At 42.1% G+C, this 12013-nt stretch overlaps 1 non-coding gene across 1 annotated transcript; it reads right to left on the minus strand.

The window, feature by feature from the left end:
• Positions 1 to 3845: 3845 nt before the first annotated feature.
• Positions 3846 to 3953, minus strand: LOC118085808 (U6 spliceosomal RNA). Its single transcript, XR_004692685.2, has one exon. It is a non-coding gene; the product is annotated as a U6 spliceosomal RNA (small nuclear RNA).
• Between the last annotated feature and the right edge of the window lie 8060 nt (positions 3954 to 12013).

The following is a 12013-nucleotide window of genomic DNA, read 5'->3' on the forward strand; positions in this document are numbered from 1 at the left end:
TCTGTTATGTACTGAGCTGAATCCTAGAACAATAGGATTCAGAATCAGCGGGAGCTACCCAATCCAACTCCAGGTGGAAGTGAATCCGCAACCTGATTGGCCTGCTGGAGCAGCCAATCAGGCGGCTGGCAGAAGCGAATCTGCTACCTGATTGGCCTGTAGGAGCAGCCAATCAGGCTGCAGGCAGAAGTCAATCCACAATATAATTGGCCCACAGGTGTAGCCCTGAAGTAGCCAATCACGCAAGGCCCATTGTGTAAATAATGTATATAAGCAGATGGTTTTGGGAAAAGAGCCATTCTTCTTCTCCTCTTCTCCTTGATGACTATGAGCTGAATAAAGAGCATGAAATTCACTCTCGACTCCGAGTACATTTCAGCATCATACACATATGTGTCCCACGGTAGCTGAGAGAAGAAGCTGCAAGTGAGAAATGCAGTTCACATTTCACCTAGATATTCTGGCAGACTCAAGGCTTGGAAACAAACTTGGAGAACTCTTAAAAGCTCACCTCAAATAAAAGGCAAGCTTTTAAACCCTGATTTTTTTCTCCAGCTCGAATTAAAATTGCAACAGCCCTTAGAATAATGTTTCATCCAGGACTCCCCCAGGCTTTTGAAACCAGACACCAGAGATCAAGAAAGTGAGAAGGGAAGGAAAAAACAATCCTCTTCTTACTTCCATACGCCTCTTGAGAGGTATTTGGGGTGGATGGGACTGGCTGAGAGGATTTGGGGAGAAGCAAGGAATGGGTGGGAATGCATGTATTTTTTAATGTTTGGGTTGGCTCAAAAAGAAAACTGTCCAAGAGCTTTTAAACTTACTAAAATTCTGGATGTGAAGTAGTAGTAGTAGTATTAATAAGAATATTAATGCTACCAACATGAGTCTGACCAAACTGTGGGAGGAGTGGAAAACAGGAGTGCCTGGCGTGCTCTGGTCCACGGGGTCACGAAGAGTCGGACACGACTAAATGACTAAACAGCAACAACAAGCACTTTATGAAATTGTTGTTGTTGTTATTTCTCAAGAAATTTAAATAGTGTTCCTATAACTAGACTTCCAGTTGGGTAGGGTTAGCTAGATCATATTTAGCTTAATGGGCAATTGTGACCACATTGTAAATGCTCTCTCTTGCTGATCTCAGTGTCAGTAGATTTTTAATGGAAGCCCTAACTGAACAGGCTGTCAATGGTGGTTTTAATGAAAACCTTTATATTCTTTTTTCCTTCCCTTTATCTTCATAGAATAAGTACTTTGGTAGGGTAAAGTGATACTGCTGCTCAGAATATCAGTTTTGCCTAATTAGTTGCAATCAGATTCTCTCTCATACCATTAATCAGGATTAACTCATGATATATTAATGCAACTAGTTATAGTCTTTGAAAAGGCTCTTTGAAAATGAATTGTATCTTTGCTTCTATTCAAGAGAGCAGCCTGAAGTAGAGAGATGGAAAGAAATATTTAATGTGCCTATTCTTAACTCAAGGAACAGAATCTGAGAGAGACAATATGCTCAAGGCAAGAATAGTCTGGGAATTCTGCCTTTTTTCATTACCACTATTATATGTTGCTTGCATGGTTGATGGACGAATTATGTTATTTCCCAACTGCTCAAGGTAAACAAATTTATGTTGCAAATGTATAGTATGGGAAATGAAAAGAAAATATTTCACAGCCGATCATTTCACTTCCACCCATCTAGTAATATCTCTGTTTCACTGGGGCATCTTCCTCTTATTATTATTATTTGAAAAACCCACAAAGAAGACATAAACAAAATCAGCAAAAGCCACATCCACTTTTTAGAAGTTTTAGAAACATTTCAAGGTTTAGCTTACATCTGGGCTAGCCTGCCCATGAGGCAGACTGAGGCAGCTGCCTCAAGAGGCCTCCTTGTGATTTCATGGGATCTCGGAGGAAACTAGTCACACAACCCTGGTAAGCAAGCTTGAGCAGGAGAGTAAGTAGGGAGCATGTGTGCATAGGTGGAGAAGCAAGATTGGCAGCCCCTGCCTTACATCTTAAAGCATATTTCAAATCCTAGGTCAGACCGTGGCAGTGTGCTCATGGAATGAAACATTCATTTATTTATTTTTAAATCATCTTTATTCATTTTACACATATGAAAAACAATACATTAAGGTACAAATTACTAAAAGAAAAAGAAAGAAAAAGAAAAAAGAGCACAGAAAAAGAAAAAGGCAAAAATAACAAAAAAGAGCAACAGGGAAAAAAATATCTAATAATCTTATATCATCTTCATAACATTATAGACTTCCCCGGCTCCCCCCTCATTGATTCCCTATTTCAATTGATCGTAAAGCAGTTTTCACACTATACAAATTATTTTTTAATTAATTAAAATTTCCTCTCTAATTATCACCATTCAATTTATCTATAAACTCAATTTTTATATACTTACATTCTATTGATTATATCTCCCCTTAGCTTAAATTTTTACCAGCAATGAACTCCAATTTAATACTTCATTCATCCCCCCTTCCCCTGGGCCTAGATTTCCCAGATATCTCAGCAAATTCCATATTTCATACCAGTGTCGGACTTTTTTCAATCAATCCAGCCTAAAATCACATGGTTAATCTTTTTATCCCACTCCCACCCTTTCCGAGGACTTCCACCAGCCTTTTTTAGACCCACTCTGCTGTTTCCACACTTCTCTTACTGCTTCCCAACACCCTCCTTCTTCCTTCCCATTTTTCCAGAGATTTCCTTGCACTCCCTCTCTCACTGGGTGTGCAAGGGTCTCCTCTGGTTCTCCCTTGAGGAGTTCTTTTTTCAGATCCAGAATCTGTCCCACATCTCCCACTTGTGGGACATTTTGCCAGCCTTCTTCCTCCTCTCCTTTGCAGCTTTTAAGTTCTTCTAAATTGACATTACTGCCTGTCATTTGTGATTTTGCCTCTATATCCTCAGAACAGGTCTCTTCTCTTTCCACATCATTTTCCATGTTGCATCTTGCATCCTCTAATTGTTTATTAATTTGTTGCCATAGGTTATTGTTCTTGACCAGTTCATCTTTGATATTCAAAAGTTCCAAAAAATTCTTTTGCCAACATGAATCCTGCGATAATGTTGAGTCCATCGGTCTTGTTCTCAGATGGCCATCGGTCTTGTTCTCAGATCCCGTGGGAAAACAGAAGATAACCAAACCGGATGTGGCAGGAGTCAAATTCCCAAGTAACAACCATTTTAAGTCCAGTTCTGGCTATTCCACTAATCCAAATGTCAATAAAATAGTCCCATCTTGATAACAACAAAATTATAAATCCATTCACTGATCTCTCCAGGAACCCAGGTCCAGTCTCCTGGGGGATTTTAAAAGTCCAATTCCTGGTAAATTGATTGCTTCTTCTCGCTTTCCCTGCTGAGGATCAGGTTACTGCATCCCAATACAATAAATGTGGGAGACCGACTTCCGTTTTTAGAGCCTCCCACCATGTCCAATTCTTAAAAAAAAGAAAAATTGTCAATCAAGATTTTTACTCACGCTGAGTTCTTTTCCAAATCATAACTTTTTCAGAAGGCATCCACCACTTGCTGGCTACAGGTTCAGGGCTTCACTACTGGAGGTAACGATGGTGCCCAAAATGGCTCCCGTGACTGCCACTCCGCTGATTCTCGGGGGCTCTGCCGAGCTTCCCGGGCAGCGGAGGAGTCGCGTTAGGAGCTCCGCCGGGCTAGCTAAGCCCCCAGGACGCTCTACCCGGGGTTTAACGGGGATCCGCGTGCCCCCGCGGGTTCCCCCCCTCCGCATTGCCAGGAGCCTCGGAGCTCGAGGCTTCTGCGCCTTCTCGCCAGCGCGGTGAACCGTAAGTCTCTTTAAAAATATGGAACGCTTCATGAATTTGCGTGTCATCCTTGCGCAGGGGCCATGCTAATCTTCTCTGTATCATTCCAATTTTAGTATATGTGCTGCCGAAGCGAAACATTCAAAAAGTTTTGGTAAGCTACTAGTCATGGTGGCTAGATATGCTACCTCCAGGATCAGAGATAGTATTAAGAGAGAGAAAATTAGGTGTTAATAACTTCCGAAAGTGGGTGAAAGAGAAGACCAGTCATGTGGTTTAACAGAGCTTCACATATAATGGGATGTGAGACATGGAAATGAGAAAAAAACACAAGGGATTTGGAGTTTAATGAGAAGAATTGTGTTGGATAAATGGATGGGCCAAAGAAAAGAACAGAAGATATGAAAGACTGTATAAGAACGTGAATAGGCATGGTGAGAGTGGGATGAGAGAGCTCTGTTTAGGCTGAATCCTTAGTCTGTTCAGATTGGTCCTGTGACCTGGCAACCTGGGACTCAGCTATACAGCTGCAAATAAAACATGTGTTTTAAGTGCAATATACAATGTGACACTAGATGGTGAAGGTGAGCCTTATGGAAAAATCAATGTATGTTTTCAAAATGCTTTTTAAAAATAATTCAGAATGTTTTTTTATATGTGTGTAGATTCCACCCAGTTGCAAATCACTCTTGTCTTCCCTCTGCCAGGCGTAGGCAGAGCGGCATCAGCAGCCTCAGTGCTGAACAAGATTTGGATCTGGTGCAATTTTATGCTGGCTTAATTGACATCAGCTTGTTTTACACCAGCTCCTTGTACATAAGATTGCTCCCTTAATTATCCTTTGAAATTTGATTGGTGTGGTAGGAATTTTATTTATATACCACTCTTCCAGCAACATTGCTGTCTATGGCCAACTGAACACTAGACAAGCAAATGCTGTGTGAAATCACATTCTCTCTCCTTTTTGCTTGGAGGAAACAACATCAAAGGGAATTATTTTTGGGAAGATATGCATAAAATGGTATGACAAATTGTTGACTCAAGCTGCTATGTACTTTGGCAGCCATAAATAAAAAGTCAGCTTTGTGTGGAAATGTGAGATAAAATAATTGGTTCACATAAATGCACAGATCCATAAAACTATTTTAATTGCTAGTTTGATTATGGGGTATGGCTAAGCACCATTTTGGTTTCAACCTCTAACCTCAATATCAATAGGTAAGTAAACATGTGTGCTAGAGCTGATTCCTAAAATTAAGGCAGCATGGATTGATTTTCACTGCTGAAAGAGAATCAGCTATCTGTCCAGGGAACCATCCTAAGGATTACTGGCCAGCAGATGTAGAAACAGAAGCTCCAAACCTGCAAAACTTCAGCTGGTTATCATGGAATCATAAAATCATAGAATTCTAGAGTTGAAAGGGACCATGAGGGTCATCTAGTCCAACCCCCTATAATGTGGGAATGCATGTAATGTTTTCTCTCTTTTAGGGGGGGGGTTCCTACATAATAAAAAATACAGCTGAGATGAGAAGCCCTTCCATTGTCTGTTATTAATCAGATGCAAAAAACCAAATGAACTATAAAAAAATCTATTAAAATGCAAGGGAAATAAATCACTCCCTCTCTGTTTCTGTTGTCTGTATAGCAAGAAATGACATCCATTCCCCCATCTCTTCACAAAAATGAGAGCAGGGCACAATAACACCAACAAGGTCCCAAGGTTTTTGTTGCTATTGTGCCATTTTCCACCAGAAAACTGCTGAATCAGAATAAATGTCCATCCACAGAAGATCTGATTGATGTTTGGTCCAATTCAGCAGTAAACAGTAGCTTTTCCTGGAATAAGCAGCAGGATTTTTTTGGGGGGGGGGAAGCCACCTTCTCAGGTCCATGACCTGGAATCATTTGAAATCTCAGAACAAATGAAAGTGTGCCTGGGCCCTCAGTTTTACCTGTGAAGGCTTCAGTATTTTGATCTTTGTTGAGTCTTGTATGAAATGATTTGGATCCACATATACCAAACTGATATGCAGGAGGAAATTTAGTCTCCACCAGATTTTGTATTTCTCTTAGAAGTGTGATGCCTGAAACTTCTGCCTATGATCTAGAGCAGGGGAAGGCAAGCTAAGGCCCGTGGGCCAGATGCGGTCCAATCGCCTTTTCAATCCGGCCCGCGGACAGTCAGGGAATCAGCGTGTACTTACATGAGTAGAATGTGTTCTTTTATTTAAAATGCATCTCTGGGTTATTTGTGGGGCATAGGAATCCGTTCATTTTTATTTTCAAAATATAGTCTGGCCCACCACATGGTTGAAAAAGGTGCTGACCCCTGATCTGGAGAAACACTGCCAGTGGGAGAATGCAACCTTCCGTAAGTTATTGGACTACGGCTTCCATCATACTCCCACCACTGGCCACTCTGGCTGCTTCCAACACCATCTTGAGGGCCACAGGTTCCCCTTCACTGGGCTAGATAGATCAGTGGTCAGTGTAAGGATGCTTCCCACATTCCTATATTCTCCTTTTCTCTCCTTTCGGTTCAGCACTGCAGTGCTAAAGCCACTTCCGATGTAGAAGGAGGTGAGATTGTGGGCGGGCCACGAGCCCAAGCATGTGCTGGGAGAATGGCTGCCATTCTCCCAGCCCATTGGCTGGCTTCCAGATGCGGCGCTCCCTTGGCGTGTCCAATCAGGATGCTCCAAGGGGGCGTGGCTCGCTGATTTAAGCGAGCGCACGGCTGGGATTCAGTCTCTCTTTCCTGACCCCCAGCCTGACACTCCTTTTGCTATTAGGTATTGGTTACGGTTGTAGGGGTATTGGCGGCGAGCCCTTTGTGGGGGGCGAGCCAGATGTGGGGGGGGGATATTTGTCCAGTGTCTTTATTTACTCTGGGAGAGATCGGGGTATTGCCACACAAGTCTGGTAGTCTGAAAATCTACTTTGCACATGTGCCCTTTTCTGCTCTGAAAACCAGCTTGGTTTTCATACCCCCTGTGTGTTTGTAGCAGTTTAGTAGAAGAGCTCAACTCAAATCCTAACCTTTACAACCTCAGGAAAAAGAAATGCAAGCAATCCCTCTATCTGTTGATTAATTTAAAGTACTGGCCCTCTTTGGTGAAACACATCTCCTCAATTAGGACACGTTCTTTTCAAAGAAATCTATACTTACTTCTTGCACAACACTACTTCAAAGAATAGAAGTGTTAAACAACCCGGTGTGGTGTCCTTTAAATACAATTATGAGCAGTTAACATGAGTAGTCTTGCTTGCTGTAGCATTCTGAATTATCTTGTGAATAATTGGCAATACCAGAGAGTGATTCAGTCCAGTACAAGGTTTCTTTCCACTTTCTTTTGAAGAAAAAATAGCCTCTGGGAAATTCAGAGGTTTGACGCTCCCTCCTTGCAATTGCTTCAGGGGAAAGGAGGGTGCAAAGGTTGCCAGTTAAACTGTGAATTTTATGGAACACCCCTCAGTCAGAGGAACGTGGTGTGCTACATTTAAAAGGATATTTGACAATGTGATGTTTTGAAGGAAAAAAAGATTTATGATCCTTCTCATCTCCCAGCCACTGGCTGTTGCTGCTTTGGCAGGCTGCTCACAAAATATAAGTAATTAAAAATACTTTGTATCAAAATGGTTTGAATCCAAAGGGCGATGAAATGGAGTGTAGCCCCTGCTGCAAATCTAAAATTTCCATGTTGAGGGGGAGTAGGGAGGAGCCTTTGGCCAGCTGCACTCACAGAGGTGCTCATTTTCAGGCTTTCAGTTCTACTCACAAAGGGCAGACATGCTGGTTACAGCAACCTTTGAGACGGGCAGAGACATGGTCCTCCTCCTCCTCCTCCTCCTCCTCCTCCTCCTCCTCCTCCTCCTCCTCCTCCTCCTCCATGAATTCATGCAATGCGTAGAGAAGGTGTGGAGGAGCCTGCGGTGACTGTCAGGTGAGGCTGCCAGCTGGGGCTTCTGTAATAACTGCACAAGAAGCCAATATTAAGTAAGATCTGAGCAGAACACTTCTACTTAGGGGGTCAATTGATCAAGCGGCAGACTGCTTCCTCCTGTATAAAGCTTACTTTAAATGTGATTCCATGCTTTTTTATATTAAAAAAAACCTGTCCAACTGACCAGAATCACCTTTAAACAAAGCCCTCAGCCATAAACAGGGCCCTTTCCCACAGGGCTCTGTTAACTCTGTTAACAGAGTTAGGAGCAGATATGTTTTTACTCTTTTGTAAATGCATATACATCAATACAAACTCTAAGTACACCCTTTCCATTTTATTCCCCCCATCCATAACTGCCTCTCTAGAAGGTAAATAAATAATGTTGCTGATGTTTTTTGAGCTGCAGCTATCATAAACAGGTTCATGTGCACTTAACCTTACTTTTTTTGCTTTAACAACATACCCTATTTTTTTTTATATCCCCGTTTTTCCTCCATGCAGCTTAAGGTGAGGTACATAGCTTTTCTCCCCATTTTGTCACCTCAACAACCCTGTGAGGTAGGTTAGGTTGAGAGGCAGTGCGGCTGACTCCAAGGTCACCCAGGGAGTTTCATGGCTGAGTGGAGATTTGAACCCTGAACTCCCAGGTCCTAGTCCAACACTCTAACTGCTACACTACATGGCCCTACTTCAGATATCAACACAGGAGAAGCTGTTGGAGGAAACAAGTATAATGTACCCCAGCAAACAGAAATCCTTCAACAATTTTCATTGAGATGTGTTACAAATTTGTGGCTGTTTTTATCTGCGAAATATTGGAAGATATAGGTATATCCTGTACCATTTAATTTGCCCTCTGCAACTTCACACTTGACTGTTAGATCAAGAAGAGAAAGATGGGGCAATTGTAAAGCATACTCTGATGACCTGATATTTAAGGACAATTAATAAAAGAAAACCAGAGCTATAAGAAAGTAGTTTCAACACATCTACTCATTTATTTGTGCTTATTTATATATTTTTCACCTTAACTTTACAGTGTTAGTAGCTTTCCTTCCCCTAGATATATTGAACAGACAAATCTGAATTCAAATATTTATGTAATTACTTATTAAATTCCTCTTTCCTCCAATCAGTACAATTATGTCAAAAAGGGTTTCTCCTCTTATTTTATCCTTACAACAACCCTGTGAGGTCAGTTAGGCTGAGAAACAGTGAGTGGCTCAAGGTCACCTAGTGAGTTTGATGGCAGAAGGGGAATGTTATCCTGGGCGTCCCCAGTCCTAGTCCAACATTATAACCACTCCAACACCTTCTCACTGGAACTTCAATTTTTCCCCTCACACCTATGTTCATTCACCATAAACTGATCATCTGAAAAGCACTACTGTGAGGCTATAAAGTGCGTGTCATTGTGCTTATGGTTGGAAAGCTCACATGCGCTCCTCAGTAGAGTCAGTGGATGGGTAAATTTATTTTCACTTCCATATTTTTCACTTTTATCTCTATTCCATCCTGTTTATGCAGATTTCTTTTAAGCCACACAAAATTCTCCTCTCATGAGGAGGTGTCCAGGCTGCCAGCAGGAACATTGTTAGGAGAGAGAGAAAAGAGAACTGTTCTCAGTGCTTTTCCTACTTACTGGTATTCGAGTAAGTCAGAAGTCAGAAAAGTCAGAAAAGCTAAAGCACAGAATGAACTCAGGCTCGCCAGAGAGGTTAAAAGCAACAAAAAGGGCTTTTATGGGTATGTCCGTAGCAAAAGGAAGAACAAGGAAACAGTGGGGTCACTCAGAGGAGAAGATGGTGAAATGCAAACAGGGGACAGAGAAAGGGCAGAACTCCTCAATGCCTTCTTTGCCTCAGTCTTCTCCAAAAAAGAAAACAATGCCCGACCTGAAGAATATGGAGCAGATGATTCAGCAGGGGAAACACAGCCCAGAATAAGTAAGGAGGTAGTACAAGAATACTTGGCTAGTTTAGATGTATTCAAGTCTCCAGGGCCAGATGAACTACATCCAAGAGTATTAAAAGAACTGGCAGAGGTGATTTCAGAACCACTGGCAGTAATCTTTGAGAATTCCTGGAGAAGAGGCAAAGTTCCAGCAGACTGGAGGAGGGCAAATGTTGTCCCTATTTTCAAAAGGGGGAAAAGAGAGGACCCAAACAATTACCGCCCAGTCAGCCTGACATCAATACCAGGAAAGATTCTAGAGCAGATCATTAAGCAAACAGTCTGTGAGCACCTAGAAAGAAACTCTGTGATCACTAAAAGTCAGCATGGGTTTCTGAAAAATAAGTCATGTCAGACTAATCTGATCTCATTTTTTGACAGAATTACAAGCTTGGTAGATGAAGGGAACGCTGTGGATGTAGCCTATCTTGATTTCAGCAAGGCCTTTGACAAGGTGCCCCATGATATTCTTGTAATGAAGCTGGTAAAATGCGGGCTAGACAATGCTACCATTCAGTGGATTTGTAACTGGCTTACTGACCGAACCCAAAGGGTGCTCATCAATGGCTCCTCCTCATCCTGGAGAGTAGTGACTAGTGGGGTGCCACAGGGTTCTGTCTTGGGCCCAGTCTTATTCAACATCTTTATCAATGACTTGGATGATGGGCTTGAGGGCATCCTGAGCAAGTTTGCAGACGACACCAAATTGGGAGGGGTGGCTAATACCCCAGAGGACAGGATCACACTTCAAAATGACCTTAACAGATTAGACAACTGGGCCAAAGCAAACAAGATGAATTTTAACAAGGAGAAATGTAAGGTACTACACTTGGGCAAAAAAATGAAAGGCACAAATACAGGATGGGTGACACCTGGCTTGAGAGCAATACATGTGAAAAGGATCTAGGAGTCTTGGTAGACCACAAACTTGACATGAGTCAGCAGTGTGATGCAGCAGCTAAAAAAGCCAATGCAATTCTGGGCTGCATCAATAGGAGTATAGCATCTAGATCAAGGGAAGTAATAGTACCACTGTATTCTGCTCTGGTCAGACCTCACCTGGAGTACTGTGTCCAGTTCTGGGCACCACAGTTCAAGAAGGATACTGACAAGCTGGAACGTGTCCAGAAGAGGGCAACCAAAATGGTCAAAGGCCTGGAAACGATGCCTTATGAGGAACGGCTTAGGGAGCTGGGTATGTTTAGCCTGGAAAAGAGAAGGTTAAGGGGTGATATGATAGCCATGTTCAAATATATGAAAGGATGTCATATGGAGGAGGGGGAAAGATTGTTTTCTGCTGCTCCGGAGAAGCGGACATGGAGCAATGGATTCAAACTTCAAGAAAGAAGATTCCACCTCAACATTAGGAAGAACTTCCTGACAGTAAGAGCTGTTCGGCAGTGGAATTTGCTACCAAGGAGTGTGGTGGAGTCTCCTTCTTTGGATGTCTTTAAGCAGAGGCTTGACAGGCATATGTCAAGAATGCTTTGATGGTGTTTCCTGCTTGGCAGGGGGTTGGACTGGATGGCCCTTGTGGTCTCTTCCAACTCTATGATTCTATGATTCTATGAGTACCGGTATTAATAAAGGTGCCATGGGTACCAGAACAAAATGGCTGTCATGGACAGCAATAGATAGGGCGCTGGTTCTCTGTGCTGGTGAGTACTGTCTTATCTTCTAGTCACAACCCACCTTTTGGTGGGCAACAACTGTGCTTGTTTACTGCAGAAGGCAACTTCTAAATTTTAAAGGAAGGCAAGATTAAAAATGAAAGATTAAAACTGTAGAATTTGCCTTGGTGCAATTGCTCAGATGACATGCTTTCTGATTGGCACTGTAGCCCAGGAGGTGCAGCTCAGGTGAGCTTGCTAAGGAATTTGAACCCAGTGAATTCCTCACACATTCAATAGCAGCTTTGTCTAATTAGAAAAAAGAACCTGCTTCTACCAGGGTGTCACAAGTTATATGCAGTATCAATCATATTTGCTCTGCAAGGTTTTAGAATAAACCTGCAGCTGAGAAAGCTTTTGGCAGAACAAAATTTGCATCCATCAATCTTCTCATAGTTTGTAAGCCTTAGATTTTCATACTATGGATTAAACTGTGGGGCTAGAGAGAGACGGTTTGATTCATAATAGTGATTCTTTTCAAAGTCAAACATTTCAACAAATAGTAGGCAGGATCCAGGTTGCCATCTTTGAATTATTTGTGCTGGTGGTTTTGCTACTGTTGCTAATAGGATTTCAGCCTTCATTTCAATCTTATTCTAAAAAAGATAAGTCCATGGCACAGCTTCAT

The sequence above is a fragment of the Zootoca vivipara genome, chromosome 4 (genome assembly GCF_963506605.1).
Source record: "Zootoca vivipara chromosome 4, rZooViv1.1, whole genome shotgun sequence".
Taxonomy (NCBI): domain Eukaryota; kingdom Metazoa; phylum Chordata; class Lepidosauria; order Squamata; family Lacertidae; genus Zootoca; species Zootoca vivipara.